Consider the following 26,398-nt stretch of genomic DNA (forward strand, 5'->3'; position numbering starts at 1 on the left):
TAAGGGGACCACTTGCCCTTGTTAAAGGAGGCTGGGAGAGACCTCTCCATGAGCCTAAACAGGACATAGTGGACTATGTACTTGGCCTTCGCTCTAGAATGGCAGAGTACATGGAAAAGGCAACCAAAAACCTTGAGGCCAGCCAACAGCTCCAGAAGTTTTGGTATGACCAAAAGGCTGCACTGGTTGAGTTCCAACCAGGACAGAAAGTCTGGGTTCTGGAGCCTGTGGCTCCCAGGGCACTCCAGGACAGATGGAGTGGCCCTTACCCAGTGCTAGAAAGGAAGAGTCAGGTCACCTACCTGGTGGACCTGGGCACAAGCAGGAGCCCCAAGAGGGTGATCCATGTGAACCGCCTTAAGCTCTTCCATGACAGGGCTGATGTGAATCTGTTGATGGTAACAGATGAGGATCAGGAGGCAGAGAGTGAACCTCTCCCTGATCTTCTGTCATCAGACCCAAAAGATGGCACAGTAGATGGAGTGATCTACTCAGACACCCTCTCTGGCCAACAGCAAGCTGATTGTAGGAGAGTCCTACAACAGTTTCCTGAACTCTTCTCCTTAACCCCTGGTCAGACACACCTGTGTACCCATGATGTGGACACAGGAGACAGCATGCCTGTCAAAAACAAAATCTTTAGGCAGTCTGACCATGTTAAGGAAAGCATCAAGGTGGAGGTCCACAAGATGCTGGAATTGGGAGTAATTGAGCGCTCTGACAGCCCCTGGGCTAGCCCAGTGGTCTTAGTCCCCAAACCTCACACCAAAGATGGAAAGAAAGAGATGAGGTTTTGTGTGGACTACAGAGGGCTCAATTCTGTCACCAAGACAGATGCTCATCCAATTCCTAGAGCTGATGAGCTCATAGACAAATTAGGTGCTGCCAAATTCTTAAGTACCTTTGACTTGACAGCAGGGTACTGGCAAATAAAAATGGCACCTGGAGCAAAAGAGAAAACAGCATTCTCCACACCTGATGGGCATTATCAGTTTACTGTTATGCCCTTTGGTTTAAAGAATGCCCCTGCCACCTTCCAAAGGTTGGTGAATCAAGTCCTTGCTGGCTTGGAGTCCTTTAGCACAGCTTATCTTGATGATATTGCTGTCTTTAGCTCCACCTGGCAGGATCACCTGGTCCACCTGAGGAAGGTTTTGAAGGCTCTGCAATCTGCAGGCCTCTCTATCAAGGCATCCAAATGCCAGATAGGGCAGGGAACTGTGGTTTACTTGGGCCACCTTGTAGGTGGAGGCCAAGTTCAGCCACTCCAACCCAAGATCCAGACTATTCTGGACTGGGTAGCTCCAAAAACCCAGACTCAAGTCAGGGCATTCCTTGGCTTGACTGGGTACTACAGGAGGTTTGTGAAGGGATATGGATCCATTGTGACAGCCCTCACTGAACTCACCTCCAAGAAAATGCCCAAGAAAGTGAACTGGACTGTGGAATGCCAACAGGCCTTTGACACCCTGAAACAGGCAATGTGCTCAGCACCAGTTCTAAAAGCTCCAGATTATTCTAAGCAGTTCATTGTGCAGACTGATGCCTCTGAACATGGGATAGGGGCAGTTTTGTCCCAAACAAATGATGATGGCCTTGACCAGCCTGTTGCTTTCATTAGCAGGAGGTTACTCCCCAGGGAGCAGCGTTGGAGTGCCATTGAGAGGGAGGCCTTTGCTGTGGTTTGGTCCCTGAAGAAGCTGAGACCATACCTCTTTGGGACTCACTTCCTAGTTCAAACTGACCACAGACCTCTCAAATGGCTGATGCAAATGAAAGGTGAAAATCCTAAACTGTTGAGGTGGTCCATCTCCCTACAGGGAATGGACTTTATAGTGGAACACAGACCTGGGACTGCCCATGCCAATGCAGATGGCCTTTCCAGGTTCTTCCACTTAGAAAATGAAGACTCTCTTGGGAAAGGTTAGTCTCATCCTCTTTCGTTTGGGGGGGGGTTGTGTAAGGAAATGCCTCCTTGGCATGGTTGCCCCCTGACTTTTTGCCTTTGCTGATGCTATGTTTACAATTGAAAGTGTGCTGAGGCCTGCTAACCAGGCCCCAGCACCAGTGTTCTTTCCCTAACCTGTACTTTTGTATCCACAATTGGCAGACCCTGGCATCCAGATAAGTCCCTTGTAACTGGTACTTCTAGTACCAAGGGCCCTGATGCCAAGGAAGGTCTCTAAGGGCTGCAGCATGTCTTATGCCACCCTGGAGACCTCTCACTCAGCACAGACACACTGCTTGCCAGCTTGTGTGTGCTAGTGAGGACAAAACGAGTAAGTCGACATGGCACTCCCCTCAGGGTGCCATGCCAGCCTCTCACTGCCTATGCAGTATAGGTAAGACACCCCTCTAGCAGGCCTTACAGCCCTAAGGCAGGGTGCACTATACCATAGGTGAGGGTACCAGTGCATGAGCATGGTACCCCTACAGTGTCTAAACAAAACCTTAGACATTGTAAGTGCAGGGTAGCCATAAGAGTATATGGTCTGGGAGTTTGTCAAACACGAACTCCACAGCACCATAATGGCTACACTGAAAACTGGGAAGTTTGGTATCAAACTTCTCAGCACAATAAATGCACACTGATGCCAGTGTACATTTTATTGTAAAATACACCCCAGAGGGCACCTTAGAGGTGCCCCCTGAAACTTAACCGACTGTCTGTGTAGGCTGACTAGTTCCAGCAGCCTGCCACACCAGAGACATGTTGCTGGCCCCATGGGGAGAGTGCCTTTGTCACTCTGAGGCCAGTAACAAAGCCTGCACTGGGTGGAGATGCTAACACCTCCCCCAGGCAGGAGCTGTGACACCTGGCGGTGAGCCTCAAAGGCTCACCCCTTTGTCACAGCCCAGCAGGGCACTCCAGCTTAGTGGAGTTGCCCGCCCCCTCCGGCCACGGCCCCCACTTTTGGCGGCAAGGCTGGAGGGAACAAAGAAAGCAACAAGGAGGAGTCACTGGCCAGTCAGGACAGCCCCTAAGGTGTCCTGAGCTGAAGTGACTCTAACTTTTAGAAATCCTCCATCTTGCAGATGGAGGATTCCCCCAATAGGGTTAGGATTGTGACCCCCTCCCCTTGGGAGGAGGCACAAAGAGGGTGTACCCACCCTCAGGGCTAGTAGCCATTGGCTACTAACCCCCCAGACCTAAACACGCCCTTAAATTTAGTATTTAAGGGCTACCCTGAACCCTAGAAAATTAGATTCCTGCAACTACAAGAAGAAGGACTGCCTAGCTGAAACCCCTGCAGAGGAAGACCAGAAGACGACAACTGCCTTGGCTCCAGAAACTCACCGGCCTGTCTCCTGCCTTCCAAAGATCCTGCTCCAGCGACGCCTTCCAAAGGGACCAGCGACCTCGACATCCTCTGAGGACTGCCCCTGCTTCGAAAAGACAAGAAACTCCCGAGGACAGCGGACCTGCTCCAAGAAAAGCTGCAACTTTGTTTCCAGCAGCTTTAAAGAACCCTGCAAGCTCCCCGCAAGAAGCGTGAGACTTGCAACACTGCACCCGGCGACCCCGACTCGGCTGGTGGAGAACCAACACCTCAGGGAGGACCCCCGGACTACTCTCCGACTGTGAGTACCAAAACCTGTCCCCCCTGAGCCCCCACAGCGCCGCCTGCAGAGGGAATCCCGAGGCTTCCCCTGACCGCGACTCTCTGAAACCTAAGTCCCGACGCCTGGAAAAGACCCTGCACCCGCAGCCCCCAGGACCTGAAGGACCGGACTTTCACTGGAGAAGTGACCCCCAGGAGTCCCTCTCCCTTGCCCAAGTGGAGGTTTCCCCGAGGAAGCCCCCCCTTGCCTGCCTGCAGCGCAGAAGAGATCCCTTGATCTCTCATTGACTAACATTGCGAACCCGACGCTTGTTCTTACACTGCACCCGGCCGCCCCCGCGCTGCTGAGGGTGAAATTTCTGTGTGGGCTTGTGTCCCCCCCGGTGCCCTACAAAACCCCCCTGGTCTGCCCTCCGAAGACGCGGGTACTTACCTGCAAGCAGACCGGAACCGGGGCACCCCCTTCTCTCCATTCTAGCCTATGCGTTTTGGGCACCACTTTGAACTCTGCACCTGACCGGCCCTGAGCTGCTGGTGTGGTGACTTTGGGGTTGCTCTGAACCCCCAACGGTGGGCTACCTTGGACCAAGAACTGAACCCTGTAAGTGTCTTACTTACCTGGTAAAACCTAACAAATACTTACCTCCCCTAGGAACTGTGAAAATTGCACTGTGTCCACTTTTAAAACAGCTATTTGTGAATAACTTGAAAAGTATACATGCAATTTTGATGATTTGAAGTTCCTAAAGTACTTACCTGCAATACCTTTCGAATGAGATATTACATGTAGAATTTGAACCTGTGGTTCTTAAAATAAACTAAGAAAATATATTTTTCTATATAAAAACCTATTGGCTGGATTTGTCTCTGAGTGTGTGTACCTCATTTATTGTCTATGTGTATGTACAACAAATGCTTAACACTACTCCTTGGATAAGCCTACTGCTCGACCACACTACCACAAAATAGAGCATTAGTATTATCTCTTTTTACCACTATTTTACCTCTAAGGGGAACCCTTGGACTCTGTGCATGCTATTCCTTACTTTGAAATAGCACATACAGAGCCAACTTCCTACACCCATGACAAAAATGGTGAACTTACAATAGAAAACCATAAAGAAACTAAACAGATTCTGGATTTGGAATTGTATGTAAAAGATGGAAATTTGTTGAGCCGTTTACTTAGGAAGAAAGCTGCAAGCAATAGTATTCTCCACTAAAGTTCAGGGCATTGTGTAGTTTAGAAAATAAATATTCCATTTGGGGAGCTGTATAAAAGAAATTGTAATAAACCAGGGGAGTATGCTAAAGTAGGAAAAGTTTGGTTGGCTGTCTACAGAGATCTATGGAAAAGGTCAGACATATAAAGAGACAAGACCTCTTAGTAGACAGAAAGAAAGATGATAGGTTTAAGGGAAGTAGAAGATCTAATCGGGGGAGATTCATAACCAAATGTGTGCTGAAAGTGGTAAGTTCTTCAGCTTGCTGAATAAACATTGGAAGGAGTTAAGAACTAATGAGGACTTGTGGGGCGTTATAACTCTAAAACCTTCAATCACATTTGAAAGAGCAGATCCTCTGAGTACTATATTAAATCCAAGTGATATCATACGCTGTCAAAATGGGAAATCTAATTGGTTAATGGTGAAACAGATGCAGTAATTATGTGTGTTGTACACTTGTGCAAGACAAAACAAAGACATTTAGAAGAGGTAATGGAAAGAAAGAGTTTACTATTAGACAATTTATTTTGTATAACTATGTTTTAATATTTTTTCAGATTATATACAAGAAAACAACAAGTATTGTAACTCTGTTGCAAAGATCCCAAACTCCGCTTCACCCAGCTAGGAAAATCAACAGGAAATTGTCATGTTGGAACTAGTCGTCTGGTGATAGGGTTTCAAAATATGCCATCCATTCTTCCCAAACCTTGTGGTACTTCTCTGGGTAATCTCTGGATTTACACACAAATCTTTCAGCTCTAGCAGCGTAGTCCATCCCATGGGTCCATTCAAGGAACGATAAAGCCAGTTGTGAGCACCAGTGCTGTGCAATGTCTCTTTTTGCAATAATGAAGCCCATACCAACAATTTGTCTGGTATGCCCCCCCATTCATATATCAGTCGCAACAGAACCAGTTTCAACAATCCGGGAAAAGGTGCTCCAGATTTGTTGCCAGTAGGCCTGTATAACTGGATAGTCCCAAACCATGTGAAAAGGTTGACTGTTAAATGCCAACACCTCCAACACCACAGTGATAGGCCAGCCCTCATCCTGTGCAAACTTGTGGGGCTGTAATATACAGGGTGCAAGTACTTCATTTAAATGAGACATTGCTTCATGGAGATTGCCAATGTCCTGGGGACCATTCTGGCCTCCACCCAATTGTCCTCATCTCAGGGGCCCACATTGCCATCCCATCTCTCCCTCAGTACCGTCATGGGGTCTCGGTTGTTATTGATAAGGGAATGGTATAGCCATGTAATACCCTTCCTCTCCAGCCGTGAAACCATCAGGTGTGCCTCTAGGGGGCTATACTGGCGGAGGGGTTTGAGGAGTTGAGGGAGGCCTCTAGCGCATGTCATATTTGGAGAAAACAATAGAATTGTGTCCAATGAATGGCATATTATCTACGAGAAACATGCACATGGAGGTGTCCACCCAGATAGCCCTCCCCGTGGAGATACCAATAGAATCCCACATCTGGAATCCCCCAGAACAGATGTGTGGCTAAGCCAGGACCTGGACCATAGCGGCGGTGCCGCTGTCGGTACTCAATGCCAGCCAATCCACATCAGCGTCTGGCACCAACCAAGCATGGCCAACTGGGTCATGGGCAGAAGGGTCACAGGGGTGTCAGGGATCATAAAGAAGATTGAGTATGCCAGGGCAGTCCAACTCTCTGACTTCCACCGCTATTGAGGGGTCGTCTCAACCTGCGAAAAATCAATCAATAATTGGAAGGAGGTGACGCTCCCAGTAGTACAAATGAAGGTCTGGGAACCCCAACCAGCCTTGTATGGCTTATGCACACATTTACAGAATTAAATCTGCAGCTGGCCCCCTTTCTATATAAAGCGCACCACTTCTGATTACAGCGTGCGGAAGAAGGCAGGTGGGATGGACTACGGGTAGTTTTGCAGGCTTTAGAGGAACCGCGGTAAAGCAACTATTTTGAACAGGCCCCCCTGCCGGGTACATTGAGCTGTAGCACCTCCAAATTAGTTATGTCCTTTCTGCTTCAGGTAACCAGAGATGTCACATTGAGGTTCCACATTTTCTGCTGGGTGAACGCGTGGTGCATCCCTAAGTATCTGAACTGGTGGGAAGACCATTGGAGTGGGATCGTAGCCCTGATGTCCTCATGAGCACTATAGAGGGAGATATAAGTGGACTTAGGCCAGTTCAGCCTGAGGCCCGATGCCTCAATGTATGCCTCAGGCACATTGAAGAGGCACAGTATAGAGGTTTCGGGATCACTTTGGTAGACTAGATTGCTGTAGTCCAGCTGGGGGTCTGACACCAAGTTAAAGTCACGCCCTAGGAGCGTGGGGCCAGGAAGGGACTGGAGGAGCAAGGGTGAAAGTGCTTGCCGTTTGGGTGACACTAGCAAGGAAGGGGTAAACAGAGGGAATTCTATCACAGGACCGGAGGCGAGGATTATGCAAATCTTTCTTCACTCTTTATTCAACAGCAAGTTCAAAGTTAAACAAAACATGAACAGAAAAACTACAAGTTCCATGAGCCCGCCGCCATGGTAACGAGTATCGAATGAGGTGCCCTCCTTCACGTCAGTATAAATGGCCCGAGACACGTCACACTTCCTCTTTCTTCACTGCTCAGATAAGTGCCTTTTCTGCCTCCGTTGGGAGTTTGTTTCTTAAACTTGGCGCGCTGCCGCTCAATTGTTTGCGGGGCTTTCTGTTGTTGCAGCTTTATCGCCATGAGCGGTCCGGAACGGACGGGCCGCTCGAGCGTTTGATTCCTTTCGGCCCTCGGCGTGTTTAATACACGTCGGGCCCACCAGAGGGAGCGCGCGCTGTGTTCTCCGTTATCGGAGAGCGTGCCTCTTTCAGTGCGTGGCTCGCGCTTCGCGTTTGCTTTTCTAGGGAAGCCTGTTTGGTCCAGGGGGTTAGGTTCCTGCCTTTCACCCAGACAAGCAGGGTTCAATTCCCAGGCCTGCCAGATGACACACTCAGTCTCTCAGCAGGCATATCTGCATTAATCACTTTGCTTTTTCTTCCCAGAATTGAGGGTTTCTCCTCTTTTGCATGTTTGGCACCCTGGTGCATTTTTTCTCTTCCCTACCCTGACACCCGTTTGGGTAAGAATTACCCCATTAGGGAAGGCATTACTACTTGACTTACTATCAGTGACAGAGAGGGTAGGGATTTTACCCTATATATTGTATATTTTGTTGGGTGTACACTCTGTCATAGTCCTCATTATGCATTCCTCCCAAGAGAACGAACCTTTTACCAACATGTCCCCAGGTGAGGGTCCCTCTCACCGTACCCTTCCCCCCGGAGTGGACACTTTGTTTTCCCAGGCTATTTCTCACGCTTTAGCCCCTCTTAGGGATACTGTAGCTAAGCTTACTGAACAGGTGTCCAGAGGTACGGGCATGTTTGGTGTGACGGGAGCAGAGGGTGATTCCTCTACCCTTTCGGCCCCCAGGAAAATGCGCAAGCGCGACGCGGGGCACCTGGGGGATGGTGTATTTTCACCCAATCCCAAGAGTGCGCGCGCGCATTAGCGCGTACCCTCCCGGGAGGACCGTTTGCCCGGAGTAATGGGTGACAAGCTTCACCACCTATGGGACCCTGATCTGGGATCCCCCAAAGGCTTCATGGGAGGTTCAGATGAGGACTCATCATCTTTAGATGACGACTCGGGTCGCCCTTGGCGTCCGGGTGCTACCCTACCAGATCCTTCGGATCACGCCGATTCTGACTCCGATATGTTTGAGCCGGAGGGTATCTACCATCCGCGTTCCTCGGAGTGGCGCCCAGACCACAAGGTGGCTGAATATGTCGCCAGTAAAATTAGGCAACCTCTGGACAAAGAGGTGCGCGCTCGCCTACGGGCAGAGTGCCCACGCCCGTCTTTATCAGATAAGGTCGCTTTCACGCCAGTTATTGACCCAAAAATGTGTACGTTTTTTTCCAAGTACACCAAGGATCCCAAAAAAGGGATTGATCGCTCCTGGAGGGCATGCCAGGATAAACTTCTTGATGTGTTAGGTCCCCTCACACAGATTATTCAATTGGCGGAGCGGGCCAAGCAAGCAAACACTCCCCTTCAGACGGACATCATAGCGGGATGGGCTCAGAGAGCTGTTTGTCTTCTGGGCAACGCGAACTGTGCCATCTCTGCAGAAAGACGCAGATCTTTATTGATCAAAATCGACCCCAAGTTAGGGGAACTGTCTAACTCGGAGGCAGGGGCTGTTGCCCAAGGCAATTTATTTGGCGATCCCTTTGTGAAAGAGTTGGGAAAATTTGTGGCTACGTTTTCAGCTTTGGATAAAGCGCAATCTTCGATTAAGAAGGTTTTCCCCAACAAGGTTTTTGGCGGGGCCGGGCGAGGCAGGGGTCGCTCTTCCGGCCGTCCTTTCCAGCAAGGCCCCAGCTCCTTCCGCAACAACGGTTGGAGGGACGGCAGACAAGGAACCTTCTTCCCCAACAGAGGCAGGGGAAGAAGCAGAGGTTCCAGAAATGCACGAGGAGCATATAATGCCCCAGGAGGTCCCTCGGGTGAGGCTTATCCCTTTTTCCCCAACAAATTTTGGCGGGAGATTGAGGTTTTTCAGGGACAATTGGAGGCGCATTACCTCCGACGCATGGGTTCTGCAAACTGTCTCAGGTTTTCAAATAGAATTCTGGGGTACCCCATTTCAGGAGAGACTGCCTCAGCCCATCGCGTTCTCGGCAGAAAACTCAGAACTCATAGATTTAGAGGTTCAGGCCCTTCTTCACAAAGGTGCCATTTCCTTTACCTCCCTTCACCCCACAGGCTTCGTAAGCAACATCTTCTTGGTGGAAAAGAAGGACAAAGGGTTTCGTCCCGTTATCAATCTTCGTGCTTTCAACGAGTGGGTGGTTTACAGACATTTCAAAATGGAGGGTATTCACATGCTCCGCGACCTCCTCTTACAAGAGGACTGGATGGTTCGTCTAGATCTCAAGGACGCGTACCTCACGGTACCTATTTTTCCACCCCATCGCAGATTCCTGCAATTCTTATGGAACAACCAGGTGTTCGAATTCACCACACTCCCCTTCGGCCTGTCGTCGGCGCCGTGGTGCTTCACAAAACTTCTCAAACCAGTAGTGGAAACTCTGAGGTTACAAGGCATTCGCCTCATAATTTATCTGGACGACATCCTTTTGATGGATCAGTCCAGGTCTCGGTTGATGTTCAATCTGAACACAACTATTGCGCTTTTCCAGGACCTTGGTTTTGTGATCAACCAACAGAAGTCGCAACTTACTCCGACTCAATCGTTAGTCTTCCTAGGGTTTCTAGTGGATTCCCGCTCAGCGTCTCTCAGTCTCCCGGCGACGAAGATTTCCAAGATAAAGAAGGAACTGAGAAAGGTCCTGCAACGGGACCAGATCTCTCTACGCCAGTTAGCCAGAGTGGTAGGCCTGCTTTCGTCTTCGATTCAAGCCATTTTTCCGGGTCCCCTACACTACAGAGCCCTGCAACGCTTGAAAGCGTTTCACCTTCGCCGAGGGGTGACGTACTCCGAGTTGATCTCCCTGTCTCAAGAGGCAAGGACGGAGTTGTGTTGGTGGCTGGACCACATGGAGGCATGGAATGGCAGGGCCATCTTTGGGGCGGCCCCGGATCTGGTGATCGAGTCAGATGCCAGTCGCCAGGGATGGGGGGCTCGTTGCGGGGACATCTCGTTGGGGGGACGCTGGACCCCGCAGGAACTAACCATGCATATCAACTGCCTGGAGCTCCTGGCGGGTTCTTTTGCAATCAAGTCTCTCACGAGAAACAAGGTCTCATGCGTAGTTCTACTACGGATGGACAACGTATCGGCAGTGCAATACATAAATCGTTTAGGGGGAACAAGATCAAGAGCCCTAGCGGGGCTAGCGATAGATTTTTGGCACTTTTGCCTTCAACACCAAATCTCAGTCATAGCGGAGTATCTTCCGGGAACCCAGAATGTGTGGGCAGACTGGAATTCTCGGTTTCTCCGGGATCCCAGCGATTGGCGACTACATCGCTCGGTTTTTCAGGCGATCATGGATCATTGGGGTCCCTGTTCAGTGGATCTCTTTGCGTCTCGTTGGAATGCCCAGCTTCCCCTATACTTCAGCTGGCGTCCGGATCCGGGAGCGATGGCAGTAGACGCGTTTCTCCAACATTGGGGCACTCTTCAGGGTTATGCTTTTCCCCCGTTTCTTCTTATCCCGCGGGTTGCTGCTCAGGTTCGCCGCCAAGAGGCGACGGTGATTCTAATAACCCCCTGGTGGAGATCACAGGCATGGTTCCCGACTCTGCTGGAACTCTCGTGCGAGTGTCCTCTTCGCCTCCCGGACTTTCCCTCGATACTCCTGGATCCGTCGGGGTTCTGCCACCCTCTAATCCTTCAAGGTCATCTTCCCCTCATAGCTTGGAAGATTTCCGGCATCATTGGCAAAACAACCGGCTTTCGCAGGAAGCTAATAACTTCATCGCACAGGCCTGGGCCCCTGGTACATGCAAACGATATAGATCAGCATGGAGTAGGTGGTCTAGTTGGTGTGTGGGCAAACACTGCGATCCCATGGGGGCCAGCATTGCCGACATCATCAATTTCCTGGCGGAATTAGCTGCATCCGGCTTAGCGTATCGCACCATCAATTCTTTTCGCTCGGCCATCTCGGCGGGCCATCCTCCCCTGAATAATCTCCCGATTGGGGGGCATCCCTGGGTTTGTAAACTTCTTAGGGGTATTAGACTCTCCAGACCTCCACAACCTAGATATTCGGAGCTCTGGGATGTGAACTTGGTCCTTAATCTCTTATCCTCCTGGCGGAACAACCAATATTTGTCAATGAAGGAATTGTCGGCAAAATTAGCCATGCTTCTCTGCCTCATTTCCTGTAAGCGTGTGTCAGATATCAGAGCACTGGATGTTTCCGCTCGGGTCTTTACTCCAGAAGGAGTCACGTTTACTATTGCAAGGAGAACAAAGAATAATACCAGGTCGGTGTCCTATCCCGTTTTTCCTGATTCCCCGAGGCTATGTGTGGTTAGATGTCTCAAGGTCTATGAGGAAGTGACCAGTTCTTGTAGACCTCCAGGTGAGACTCAATTGTTGATTTCTATTAAGAAGCCGTTTAGGGCGGTTTCTTCTCCCTCCATTGCCAGATGGATTCGGTGGATTCTCTCTGAGGCAGGTATAGATATTCGAGTTTTTGGGGCTCATTCTACTCGGGGAGCTATGGCTTCCAAAGCCATACAAGTGGGGGGCAGGTTGGAGGACATCATGCATGCTGCTGATTGGTCTTCAGAATCTACTTTTAAGAAGTTTTACTTTAAACCAATTCACGACGCAGCCGCACTGGTGGTAAGTAAGCTTTGAACTTGCATAATCCTCGCCTCCGGTCCTGTGATAGAATACGAAATTTCCTAGCTATCGTGAAGGAAAGTTTCAATTCTATTAAGGACACGGAGGCGAGGATTATCCCACCCACATACATTTCGCGGATATGTTCCCTCCCGATTACATCTATCTGCGTAGCAAGGTGGTATACTTGCGTTTATGCCTTTGTTTATTGGTTATTCTGCTCATATTTTTAAATTTTCAGGTACACACTTGATCCAGATATATTTTCATTTATATGTGTTTTAGAGTTCATAACTTTGTTGCCTTTGGTAGGTTTCCTGTGTTCTATCGGACTTGCATCTAATTACGCCTATTTTTTAGGTTCCGAAACTACGACCAATTGACTCTACCAGGATTCCTTCCGCAGTGAAGTCGAGGAAGTGTGACGTGTCTCGGGCCATTTATACTGACGTGAAGGAGGGCACCTCATTGGATACTCGTTACCATGGCGGCGGGCTCATGGAACTTGTAGTTTTTCTGTTCATGTTTTGTTTAACTTTGAACTTGCTGTTGAATAAAGAGTGAAGAAAGATTTGCATAATCCTCGCCTCCGTGTCCTTAATAGAATTGAAACTTTCCTTCACGATAGCTAGGAAATTTCGTATTGTCTAGTAAACAGCCTCCCATGCTGCCTGTGACGGGCCGGCCGGAACCAGTCCGCACACAAGACCGACTCGTGCTGCTGCTGCCGGTGGTGTTCAGGAACACCACTGACAGCCACCAATAAGGGGCGAGGTTTAGGCACGACGCGGGAAGGAGGAGGGACAAAAAGGTCGGCGTCGGCAGAGCGAGGAGTGGAGGAGAACGACGAGGAGCGGGACGGTGACGAGGAAGGATGAGAAGGCGGAAAAGAGGAACGCGAGGGAGACGAGGAGAAATTAGGCCAAAGGAACTCGAAGTCTGGAGAGTGGATTATCCCTAGCCGGGGAGAAGGAGACGACGAAGCGGCAGACGGGTGTCTGAGAACCGCGGTGACCCTGGGAGGCGGAATGCAGAATCCTGCCATGCTTCTGGAGAAGCGTGGCATAGCCAGGTGTGGGAATATACTATATTGAGGGAAGGGAGGACGGGAGGAGTAGATACGGGGAAATAAGGGGGTTGTGGGCGAAGGGTGGAAAAAGGACTGGGAAACAGGAGGCGAGCACTGGGTGTGATTTTGATGTCAGTTATCACTGGTAAAAGGGCCTTTGCAGGAAAAGAACATAGGAGAAGTCACAGCGTCATAGACACACAGACCATAAACAAAGAAAAGCAAATAACGACAGACAACAGGGCCACAGAAGCACGGTAGCAGGAAGAAAGAGGAAGACAGGAGAAAAATAAGGAAAGCCACCGGCAGGAAGGGAAAGAAAAGAGGAGACAAACAACCAAGGAAAGCGCTGAGTGTAAGAAAGGACAGAGACCAAGAAAGAAAGAAAAGCAATAAGAAGAGTGAAACCAAGAGACAGATAGATAAGGAGAAAACCCCATCGAGTGAAACAAATCACTTATCGATATTTTTCTTCTTCTCTCCACATGCGCTTCCCGGGAGACCTAAGAGACGGAGAGACCCAAGAAGAAGTATAAGATCCAGGGACCTGAGTATCAACAGCAAGGAAAGACAAGAAGAGCAAAGAGCAAAAACCATAGTCACAATTCAAAATAATACTCAATAAACATCACTTACCTGATCAATGTCAGAATCCCGTGTCGTTATTGCCCCTTGGTTTACTACACTGCCCTTAATGATGACAAAGCAACACAGGACATCGCAGTGGGATTTTGAATCCAGCAGGGGAAGATGCTTGTGCAGGAGAATGGCAGTGTCCTGGGAGGGGGCACTCTAGCTGGCATGATATACCTGGGTATAGTCCCACACCCCCGCTGTAAAAAGGGACAGTAATTACCAAGCAAGTTGGTCTGTTGTAGAATCTCCACCCAAGGGAAGTGGCGTTTCAAATATTGGAACACTGCATTTTGTTTAATTTTATCATTAAGACTGTTAACATTCCAGGAGAGAGCAGTGAGCAGGTCAGCACCTTCCATTATAGGAGTTGAGCTCTCAAGGGACAGGCTAGGGTGTTGGGTGGGATATCCAGAGTACAGAAAAGAAAAACGCAACAGAAAAAAAAAACTGTAATAGTAGAACAACCCAATACAACTCTCCCCACCATACACTTCTACTCAGAAGCATCTGTCACACCTTTGTAACAACAACAAAGAACTAGGTGGAAACAAACCAAGCATCTCGAGTTCCAACCCAACCATGCGAGATCTGACACAAAGAATATAGTGGTGTTGGTGGAGGAAAAAAGAAAGCTGTCAAAAATTCTGGGCTTGGTTATACAGCCACCAGGAGCACCGGTCACTTGAAGCTGTATGATGGAGAAGGTGACACATGTCAAAGGGGGTCCAGGGAGGAAGAAGACGTGAGTGCCTCCAGGAACCCGGTGCCTCCGCCTTGTCGATCTTGTGCGCCCCTCTTGGGGAACGGGAGCAAATTCCCCGTTTCCCTTGAACACCATTGGGGCAGAGTGTTTCACTTAAGTGGCAGCTGTTCTGTTGGCCAGGCATTGAGGCCTCTGGCAATTCAGCGGGTTGGTGGGCCAGTTCGGGATGCAACTGGAGAGACTCTGCCCGCTCCCAGCAACCCAGGTAGCCTCGGGTGCTCCTCTGTGTCCTCCCTCAGGCCCGCCTCCTCCATGTGGCCACTGCCCGCTTGTTGGGCTGGGAAGAGGCCATCAGTTTGGGTCCTCTGAGCCTGGCTCCAGCCGCGACAAGCAGCATCCGCAGCACTCTCCTCCTCTTGTGGGAGAGCATCAGGGATGACGGGGCTACCTCTGTCTACTGCCAGCTTTGTGGATTGAGGCGGATCGGGTACCGTGGACCGAGCTCAAGAAGAGAGTCCACTAACTTGGTCTATCCAGCCACGCCCCATTAGTCAATTTATTAACTGTAATACAACGCATTGTATATACATGATTGTGTGTGGAAAACAATACACTGGCTCAACTAAACATCCATTAGAAGAGAGATGGAAAGAACACTTTCATGCTATTACAAATCATGACAGTAAATATCCAGTAGCACAACATTTTCGTATGTGTCATAAGCAAGAAGAAATGGACAAATTTACTGTAATAGGAATTGAAGATGTGCAGATTAGTAGAAGAGGAGAAGCACAAGAACATAAGTTGTGGCTCAGAGAAACTTGGTGGATAGATACTATGCAAAGTGTAAAAATGGGCTTTAATATTGTTAAGGAGCTATACCCACCCTTAAAATAATAGGATACTTAATTGAGGACTGGTAATTATTATCCGTAAACGTCCTCTGACGGGTAATTCACATCCAGAAATGCAATTAATGTTTTCTTGTTATTAATCTTTCACTATCCTTAAAGGTGCGTGTTGCGTGACTACTGTAATCTTGTGAAGTTGGATTTGTTTAGGCTTAGAGTCATAGCAAAATGAGGTAGGATACAGCCTTTAGTGTGAAGTGAAAGGGTTCGATCCGGCTACAGACATGACAGCAGTAATGCATCCAAATTGGGAAGATAGGCTCAAAGTGATTTCATTTTTATTTATTTAATTTGTTTGAAGAATGCTATAAACTGGGAATCCATGCCTGACAGACTAAGTAGTTGCGATTTTACACCAACTTTCTGTTTTATTTATATGGATTAGAATCCTCACAGCAATAATTCTGTATGTCTATATTTGCTTGGAGATAGAGATCTAGCATAATTGGGGGTAAGATGCCCTTTGATATAAGATGATCATGGTTGACATTGCTATGGATCAGGAACTGATTTTATATATTTTGGTTTTTCAATAGATACATTGTCAGAGAGCAATCTTGAGTTTCAGATATGTATAATTTTTGAAGACCACAGTGTAGTTGAATTTAATGCATAAAATATATTCAAGACTGTAAGCAGTATAGAATACTTGCATTTAGAGATTTTATTAATAATAAAGTTTGGAAAAACATTTTTTGTGTTTTTTAGGTTTGTGTATGCGGTAAGTATGGGGGAGTTCTGAAAAATATGTATCCTTGGTAAATATGAGTAACATTGATCATAAGATTAGGCGACTGTTGGAATTTGAAATGTGAAATTGAGCTGGAAAGAAGAAGGATGTGATGTTAGATGCCAGTCCTAGTCTGGAGGATATTTAAGGCTGGAAATTTCATTAGTAAGATTTTGTACTTTGATGCTGCAAAGAAGCTATGATGAGATTATGGAAGGTTTTGAATGCTTTCAAGGAACTGATACATGCTTCCCCTAAAACGTAGTTACCTTAAAAGTTTATTGTGTGGAGAGTTATGGAAAAAGGCATGGAGGGCAACTAAAGGATATATTATTAGGTTAGTGATATTTTTGATTTGGGAACAGCAAATAGCAATATCTCAACAGTGCAGTGAGTTCTATGCCAACTTGACCTTAGTTGCCTATGATAATTTCCTCTTGTTTAGTTGATTAGTTATTTTTTTTTTTTTATAATTTGAGGTGTAGATTGGTTCTGGGGTTATAGGACCTTGTTATGGTAGAATGCATTGTGTTAGTGAAGAAGAGATGTATTTTGGGGCTTCAGTTAGAGAGACCTATTGTTAGAATATTGCTGGATAACCGTTTGATTGTTTTTTTTTTGTAAATTGAGTTTAGGGATTTGAGGTAATCTTGTTTTCATTTTCACTTATGTCTTTTGTATATATTTTCTCTTTCCTTTTTTCTCTTTTCTTTCTTGTTTTTCTTTATTTTGTTATTTTTGGTTTTACAGTAATTGTCATGGTACCAGTCAACTGAGAAAGATAGATTTCAAGCAATCTGGAAGTGAATCAGCTGTATTTGAGAGAGGTAAATAATGATTTGATAGTGTTCCATAGTAAGAATGCTGTGAATGGAAAGTCGTTGTGATGAATTTTGAGATGTTAGAATTGTTATGTTGGATTATGGTATATGTTGGAATGTAAACCGTGTTCTATATATAGATCACTTGTCTAAGGGCCTGATTACGAGTTTGGCAGTTACAAAACTGCCAGACTCATGGTGATGGTGGGACTGCTGAGGCTGTGGCGGTCTGACAGACACATTATGAGGTTGGCGGGCAGGCCCACCAACAGACCGCCATCTCCACCAGGATCGCCTTCCCAGGCTCTGGCTCCAAACTGTCTAGCGTGACAAAAGACAAGGCAGTCTGGCGTCCAGTTCGTTTGTGTCTGCTGCAGGCAGGGCCATTTGAAATGTAAATAGGGCATGAGGCAGCTCCTCCCCAGCTATCCTGTCAAGAGGACCTTCTTCCTTTGCACCTAGAGTTTTTTTGTTTCACTGTATGAAAGCAATATACAAACACCAACAGCAGAGCTATTCAGACATGTGACCCAGAACACTGGCTGAAAGGCACATTTGATTAGGACAAGAACACGCCAACTTTCTAAAAGTGCCATTTTCCAAACTGTAACTTAAAATCCAACTGCACCATTAAAGAGAATTTTAAATTAAAATTCATTTTAGTGTAAACGTCATATCTCTATCTGCTCCCAATCTGGAGTTAGCAGCTATTACATGCAACAAGGTAACCCAATGCTAGGCTATGGGAAAGTTGCTTATAGCAGTGGAAAAATGACTTTAGGAGTATTACCCCACTTCTCTATGAACCACTAGTGCCCACCTTACGGGTGATTTATAGGTATTCAAAAAAATACAGTTTAGATCTAGCCAAAGATTTAATTTTCTAGGACAAAATGGCAGTTTAAAACTGCACTAGGGGCTTTAGTGGCAGGCCTGAGACATGTTTTATAGTGCTACTTTAATGGGTGGCAGAAGGAGTGCTGCTGCCCAACAGTAGCATTTAATTAGCATTTAATTTACCTGCCCTCGGTACACGCAGTACCATTTAAGATTGTATTACATGTAAATTAAATGTGACATTTAGGTGTAAGACAGTTTTACTATGTTGAAGGAGAGAGCACAGGCACTTTAGCCCTGGTTAGCAGTGGTAAAGTGCACAGAGTACTACCAGCAACACAAATGAGTTCAGCAAAGTAAAGGAGTGAAGGAAAAAACATTTGGGGAATACCATGCCAAGGATGTCAAGTCTAACAATGGCACACTAGGTGCTGCAGTGCACTAGTAGCACTTAAATTCCAGGTCCCAGTTACACTTTGTACTATAAACTAGGGTCTTAAAGGCAAATTAAATATACCAATTACCAATATACCAAGTCAACCATGTTTGAAGGGTAGCACAGGCACTTTACTTTTAGTTATAGGGTCATTAAGGTTTGTGGTTATCTGTGTGGTAGGAATTCCTGGCTGGAGCGTGTGAAACCCGAATTCTTGCCATGTTCATATTCTCCTATGTAATATAGTGTTATAGCAATTCGTTTTGTAGAATCTGAATGTTGTTTACTAGTTGTTTGAAGGTTCTTGTTGTACTGAAGTGTGAAATTTCGTAGCTCTAGCAGGCCTGGAAACCATAGGGCTTAGGGTTATTCCTTTGCACATCTCTTAGAAGCTCAATCTACTTTCAAACGTGGCAAATGGAAGCAGGTTTCTGGATAATAATGAGCCTAGTATTGCACACATTTTCAATTATATCTTCTCCTCAGGGCTGTCCGGCACTTCTCGGGGAGAAGGCACTGCCACTTGCTCTTTGGAATAAGCTCAGAATAAGAAAGTTTCTAAGCATACCAGGCAGTCTATATCACCTTCAAGGTTGATTGCACAAACTGTCAAGTTTTTAATATTGTAATACCTAAATATCGATATTGTATCACAGTTTATTGTTGTCAAGAAAATATTTTTTCTGTAGATAATATTGATTAATATAATATAATTAGAAAATTAACTGTATTGATCATTGTAATTGTTGCTACATTTTTAAGAACAGTCTAATTTAAAATGTTTCTTTTTTAATGTAATTAGTCATTTTTAACATAGTAGCAGGCTGTTGGGTTTGTAGGACAGTAGGGTGGCAATTAAGTTAAAATATAAATATTAATCTACTAGTATTTTATTTTGTATTGTAAATTAAATTGGTTGGTAACTATGCAAACTGTTTTTATTCTTTAATGGTTATTTTATGTATTTAATTTTAGTTTGTTATTTTTAATGTATATTTAAGCTTAAATTAATATTTGTTAACTATATTGTTTCTAGTAGTGGGCTGTCGGTTCTGTAGGTGAATAGGGTAGGAAGTTAAATTATAAATAAAGGTATGTCAATTGTAATTATTTTTAATTGTTAATTTAGTATTTAATGTACTAATAATTATGTAAGTGGTTTTTAAATTGTTAAGTTTTAATGCTGTTGTTTGAAAATAACAGTGAATTTAAATGTTAATATTTTTGTAAGTAATTTATATTTTAGTAGTGGCTTGGTGGTTTTGTAGGACAATAGGGTGGAAAGGTATTGACGTTATAATAGTTTTAATTAATTGTTAATAATACTAATTCATTTGATAACTGTTCATGTATTTTTATTGTTGACATATTGCATACATTTGTTTGTTTTTCATAATTATTCTTTTGTTATTGTGTTTAATATTTGTAAAATGTTTTATTTTCTTGTATTTTAAAGTTTCTTTTGTTTATTTAATTTTCTACAATAAATGATACTGTATTCATTATTTAAGTTATGTTTTTGGTACACTTTATTTAATTTATTTTTAGTTATATATATTTTATTTTTGTTTAATACTATATAGAATATATTTTGAAGTTAGAAAATATCACTTTTCCTGATAATAGGCATTTACATGTTTTGTATAAAACGATTAGGTGGTGGAATGCTATTTGTAGCCCCACCTTAGCCCCGCATTTTCTTTACTTATCCTTGGACTGTAGTGGGAAAAGAGCATGTAACCAATCTGGAGTCAAACAATTTCCCTACAGTTGCCTATGCTGGAGAGGGAATAGTAAATCTAACCCCTCTCGAGTCCTACTCTTTCCCTACTATTGCTTAGACTGTTGTAGTAATAATATATAGAGGCCCTCTGGAATCCAATAATTTTTCTTCTGTTGCTTAAACTGGGGTGGTAATAGTGAACTTAAACCCTACAAAGTACAACACTTACCTTACAATTTGTTAGAATGGAATGGGATTTCTGAATTAAGCCCTTGCAAGATATATACTTTATTTAATGTTTGATAAACAATATATTAATACCTAATATTGTATGCTTTAATTTTTTGTATTTTTGTGTCATTTGTGCTGTTTATTCAGTTATATTATATACATATATTGTTGGGTGTCTCTGCATATATATGTATATATAATTACTTTCCTGTTACTATTTTATTTTGTTTTCATTATATAAATGTGTATATATATTTTAATACAAAACAAAATATTAATAAAAACATGTACAACAAAATGGTAAGAGTACAGTCCGTATATATATATATATATATATATATATATATATATATATATATATACACATACACATAACAGCGTAGACATTCAGCAGTTATAGTTATGTCAAGAAACTATAACTTGTGCCCTAAGGTAACTTTAACTCACCCGCCATGTAAACTCTGAACCTAACTATAACGTCCCTGTAACCTCTGTTTTTTAGTGAATTTCTAAGGTTTTTTTAAAATCTATTTCCTAACTAGAACATCCCTGTAACCTTTGTTATTATCAGTGATTTTCTAAGTTTTTTTTTTAAAGTAAAGTAATATTTCATTACCATATGTTAAACCCACCAAAGACCCACGCAGCCTTTGGCCATGCGCAGTGAGGCATTGGCTGCCCTGCAGCCAAACCACCTCATGCAGCCAACCCCATACTGTGCACAGCCTTTGCCATGTGCGGTGGTGGATTGGCCACAGGGCTTGTTATGTGACCGGTCCCTGCGGCCAACCCCTCACATGCAGCCAACCCTGTTCTGTGAGTGAGTGTATCAGTGACTATATGGGTGTGTGAGAGGCTGGGTGGATCTGTTAGTGGTTTTGTGGGTCTGTACGTGGGTGTGTGAGTGGTTGTGTGAGAATGTAAGTGAGTGTATGAGTGGGCATATCAGTGGGTCTGTGAGTGGGTGTGCGAGTGGTTTTGTGGGTCTGTGAGTAGGTGTGTAAGTGGCTGTATGGGCGTGTGAGTGGTTGTGTGGTGGGTATAAGTAGGTGTGTGAGTAGGTATGTGAGTGGTTTTGAGGGTCTGTGAGTGGGTCTGTGGCTGTATAGGTGTGTGAGTGGTTGTATGGGTGTGTAATTGGGTGTGTGAGTGACTTAATGGTGTGTGAGGTGTTTGCGTGGGTGTGTGAGTGGCTGTGTGATTGGCTGTGTGAGTGGCAATGTGGGCCTGTGAGTGGGTGTGTGAGTGGTTTTGTGGGTCTTTGAGTGGGTGTGTGAGTGGGTTTGTGAATGTAGATATGTTCTTTTATTTGGGTCTGGATCCACGGATTTGCTGCAGATTCATACAGGGGGCTGCACTGAGCGCTGCTGTGGACCCATGGATCCTTGCTTGCCCCAAAAAATGATTTTGGGCAATTTCTCGGCTGAGAAGGGTCCACTCACTGACCCCTCCATCAGTCCCATTCGGACAGGATACCTCAATCCTGACCCCTTATATCTTATTTACACTTTATTTCCCTCCTGTCCCAAATCTCAAAATGGCTGCGACAAATTTTCTCTCAGGTTGCAGCCAGCCAATCACAGCACTGCTGTTGGCATGTGGATCCCGAGATCCACGGCAGTGGATTCACATCTCTAGATATAAATGAATATTTGTTCTTTAATAACTTCAAAGCTACTGAACAGATTTACACCACAACTCAAAAAGCACTTTTTCAAGATCTACTTTTCTGCCAAATTTGGTCGAATTCCATCCATTCAGGCTGTAGTTATATCTAAAATCACTATGGGGGATTGCATTGGGAAAATGTGTTATAGGACACCCTTTTTCTTGGCCCCAGCTTGGCGAATCACCCAAAAACTTTCAAGAGAGCGGTTGAAGTGAGTGGCAAGCTAGTATTGAAAAGTTCGTGAAGAATCATCAAATGGTGCCAAAATTATCAGCAAAACAGAAAACACTTCCCTATGGGAACTAGGTGCTAACTATAAATTCCTACTGGTGACTGCCATCTATCCCAGTGTTAGTCGCTTCTGGGTAGTTATCATTAGGCTTGTGTTTTCATAGGCTTATTGCTTTTTTATGTTTCTAATAACTTTGGTGTCATTTAATGAAACTCCACAAATCTTTCCAAAATAGTGCAACTTTTTGATTAGTTTGCATGTGGAAAGTTTTGGGGTGATTCATCAAAGAAGGGCCAAAATAATGGGGTTTCCAAAACGCATTCTCCTCATTCATTTTTCCTTAGGGCACAGCTAAAGCCCATACTGCTGAATGGATTTACACTAAATTTGGCAGAAAGTTAGACCATGGTTCAGAAAGATTGCTTTTTGTGTTTTGGTGTAAATCTCATCAGTAGTTCTGGAAAAATGAAATAAAGTGTATATTTCATACCACCAAGGATCAGTCGAGCCGACAGATCTCATCCTGATTGGCTGCCACGACCTCAACCAGAAAGTGGTGGCAGCCATCAGCGGGCTCAGGACTCCTGAGTCCTAACGAAAACTGCATAAAAAAGTAATACTTGGCAGTTTAGGGATTCACTGACCCGCTAGGCCTGGTGGTGGGACCATGCCTCTAAGAGGCCCTGGGGACCCCATCACCTGGGGCTGATATTTTATTGAATGGGAAAGGGAGTGCATGGCAAAGAGAGGCCCCTGAGACCCATTCCTCGGGTCGATAATTTAATAAAGTGGAGGTGACGTGCGTTCCGATCCCTGGGCCAAGAGAGGCCTTGGGGACCCCACCCCCACAGCCGTGTAATTAAGTATCGGGGGCTTGGGCCATGTGGTCCCCCTCCTCCGAGCCATACAATTGCCCTAGAGACCCCATCCTGCGGGGCCTTATCAGTGATGGTGTCCTGGGGTTCCCAAGCCTCAGGACACCGTCTATCTCCCCGTGCTGTTAGGGAAATGCTTTGATACCCCCCACCATATGGGAGCAAAAAAACCTGCTCCTGCGGGGTTGGAGCAAGGCTAGCTTCCACTGTACCTGCAATGGGTACAAGCAGGGGAGCTGGCTGGGCAGTGGGGCTGTGGGGCTCTGGGCCTCCTCTGGGTCCCCCTAATAAGTTGTCGGACGTGGGGTGCCCCAGTTAAAATATGGCCCAAACTCTAAGTATGTGTGGTAGTGCAAATATGGCCAACTATTCATATATTTGCATTCTGGACCTTTGTGAACCTAGGGATGCCACATGCTAAACTCTCTTGGTCATGCGGATTGTTTCTTTGTGGTAGCTTTCCCCTACTGTATGAATACAGTATAGCACTACAGATTTACACTATAGTCAAAAAGAAATGGGGAACTTTCTTGCTGTATGCACAAACATTTTTTATACGGCCCATTTGCAGCAGGTTTCCACAGGGTAGATACCGGCCTCAGTTAGATTGGAGTCCCACCTGCTCAGCCTGCAGACAGGTGCACATGCTTGTGCACAGACCATAACTAGTAGCCAGTCCAGTGCCTCTTTTCACCTAGTGCAGCAGTTGACCTTATTTTACAATGCAGTCACTAGGGGTTAGCACTCAAAACCATTTCCCAAAATCTACTGAGTGAGACTCAGTCAGTGAAATTCACAGGAGAGGAAAAACTGGGTGTTAGTTATGTGTATTTGTAAAGCACACTATCACCTGCAAGGGTATCCTGTGCCCTGTCCTGCGTATGGTAGGTTGTTTCGTTGAAAAGCTAGGTCAGCTACTTGCAGAATTCAGAGATTCTGATGTGGAGTGAAAGGTCATTCTATGTATTAGGAGCAATGTAAGAGAAAGCACGCCCTCCTTATCTGGCTCTGTGTATGTGTGGGATTTGTGTGAGGAAGAGTCCTGTGAAGCAGAGGTGTCTGTGTGCTTGGGGGAAGGAGATGCAACTATTCAGGTACCTGTGGCCTGAGCTGTGTAGTGCCTTGAATATGTCCGAGGAGTTTGAATTTAAGGGTGTTTATGTATCAGGAGCCAGTGGAGTTCCCGGGGGTGTGGTGTGATCTGAGTACAGTGTAGGAGGTTAAGGATGAGTCTAGCTCCCAGGTTCTGGATGGTTTGTAGTGTTCTAATGAGTTGTTTGCTTATCCTGAAGTAGATGGTCTTCCCATTGTCCAACTTGCTGGTGACTAGGACGTGAGTGACAGATTTTCTGATGTTGCTTGGGAGCAATTTGAAGATCTTGTTAATCTTCAGGGTGTGAAAGCAGGATGCAGTGATGGCATTGACTTGTGTGGTCATGTCCAGTTTGCTGTTGATGATTATTCTGAGGTTCTTGGCATGGGTTTTGGGTGCGAGTCAGAGTTTGGCCAGCCACCATTTGGAGTCCCATGGTGAGGTATACTTGCACGTCTGTCTTGTCGGTTTTGAGCTTGAGACTGCTGGCTTTCATCCAGTGAACAACTGTGGTCATGCCAGGGGGTTAAGTGTTTCTTGTTTAGGGATCTTGTTAAAGGGGGAAAGTGTGTGTTGCGTGCATAAGCATGTGGAATCACATTTTTCTGGAATCCATTTTGGGCCTGCTAGGCCTTATGATACCCAATGACAAGAAAGGCTTGTTTGGGTGAAACGGCCAATGACCTAGATTAATTATGTTTACTGATATTTTGTTAGTTGCTTGGAACGTATTTTGCAAGGCTTACCATCAGAAAAGACTCAATGAAAGTACCATTGCCTGCTAACTGAAGCAATCTTTCTTTAGAAATGTACCATCCTGTTTACGTGCAGTTCACAGTTATGTAGAAAAATGTACCACGCAATGTTAGTCACGTAGGACATATTCTGTAATTTCCTTGTCTATGCTTTATCTTTCTATATATGGTGCGTTATGAAGAATTAACGGGAACACCTACTGCAGTGTTCAAGAAATAACCATATGTCAATGTCAAGAACCAATTAAATGTACCAACACGCCTTGTGGTTTGCTATAATAAAAGATCATGTATTACTTCCTTCTTTAGACTGCTCGGACTTGGCCTCTCAAGTTGCCAGTCTCCACATGCATGTAATAAAATATTTTTGTTTTTACCTCAAGAGCAGGTTGGTCTTTGGCTTTTGGTTCCTGAACTGAGAGTTAGTGGGCTTCAACATCTTGGTGGAGAATGTGTTTTTTTTCTATTGCAGTTCTCGCCTACCTGGTTCCCGGCTGTTTGGGGGAGGGGGCTGCACCTGCGGTTTTCCTGTCGTGCTTGGGGAAGCCCCTCCTCAATGGGGAGCCAGGCTAGTGGTGAGTATCTGTCATTTCTTTTGTCGCCTCTCGTTTTGCCTTTCTCTGAAGCACAGTTCTTGATTATTATGTATAGTGCCTTTAAAGGGGTACAGGTGGAGCACCGTATACATTTCTTTATGGAAAGTTGGGGTTCTTTTGATATTTATGATTTCTGTTCCTCCGAGCCTGCTCTTCTTTCTAGCTCTGTTTCTTTTTTGCTTCATTGGCATGCCAAAAGCTCTGACCCCACTCCAGTGGTTGTTCCGGACTTTCCGTTGGTGGCCGTCCACCACTCGTCGGATCCTGGGATTTTGTATTAATATTATTGTTTCCTTCTCAATAGAGCGTTTCCTCTCCCCTTTTGTTTTGGGAGTATAGTTTCCTTTCTTTGGTTTTTATATATTCAGTACAGACGTCCTTTGTGGTTAACACCAGCTAATGGCGCTGCGTGTTGTAGACAGCTGGAGGAGCTGTCTTGGGTCACAGCCGGTGCAGCTGTGCCACTGGTGTCCCCAGCCGGAGGGGCTGGGGGGAACGACACTGGTGTCCCCAGCCAGAGGGGCTAGAGAGGAGTATTCTGGCCAGAAGGGGTGGTGGTTGTCCACCCCAGTGGAGCAGGCAGGAGGTGCCCAGCTATTTGATGAGTGGTAGTTGTCCAGCCACAGTGGAAGGGGCAGGAGGTGCCCAGCTGTCTAATTAATTTTATCCCGTCTATTGTATTGTGATTCTGTGATTAATGTTTACTGTATACAGATGTGTTTCTTTGCATGCCACCGGTGGAGTGTGTGTTATTTTAAATGGCGTGTGTGACACCTGATTGTAAGTGATACCGTGTTGTGAGCTCTATTGGTACCATTGGTCTGTGTTAGTTATTGAGCCTCTGTTAAATGGAATGGATGTCATAAAATGCATACCTGAGGTTTGAATGCGGATGGGCTCCTGGTGGTCGTGAGGACTAAACGTAAGTAGGATATATTGA

General features: G+C 45.5%; 1 long non-coding RNA gene across 1 annotated transcript; it reads left to right on the forward strand.

The window, feature by feature from the left end:
* The first annotated feature begins 12,985 nt into the window (after window positions 1–12,985).
* Window positions 12,986–25,432, forward strand: LOC138300586 (uncharacterized). The gene is made up of 3 exons (XR_011204964.1): window positions 12,986–13,213; window positions 16,941–17,017; window positions 25,335–25,432. It is a non-coding gene; the product is annotated as an uncharacterized lncRNA (long non-coding RNA).
* Window positions 25,433–26,398: the final 966 nt, after the last annotated feature.

Source organism: Pleurodeles waltl, chromosome 6 (genome assembly GCF_031143425.1).
Source record: "Pleurodeles waltl isolate 20211129_DDA chromosome 6, aPleWal1.hap1.20221129, whole genome shotgun sequence".
Lineage (NCBI taxonomy): Eukaryota > Metazoa > Chordata > Amphibia > Caudata > Salamandridae > Pleurodeles > Pleurodeles waltl.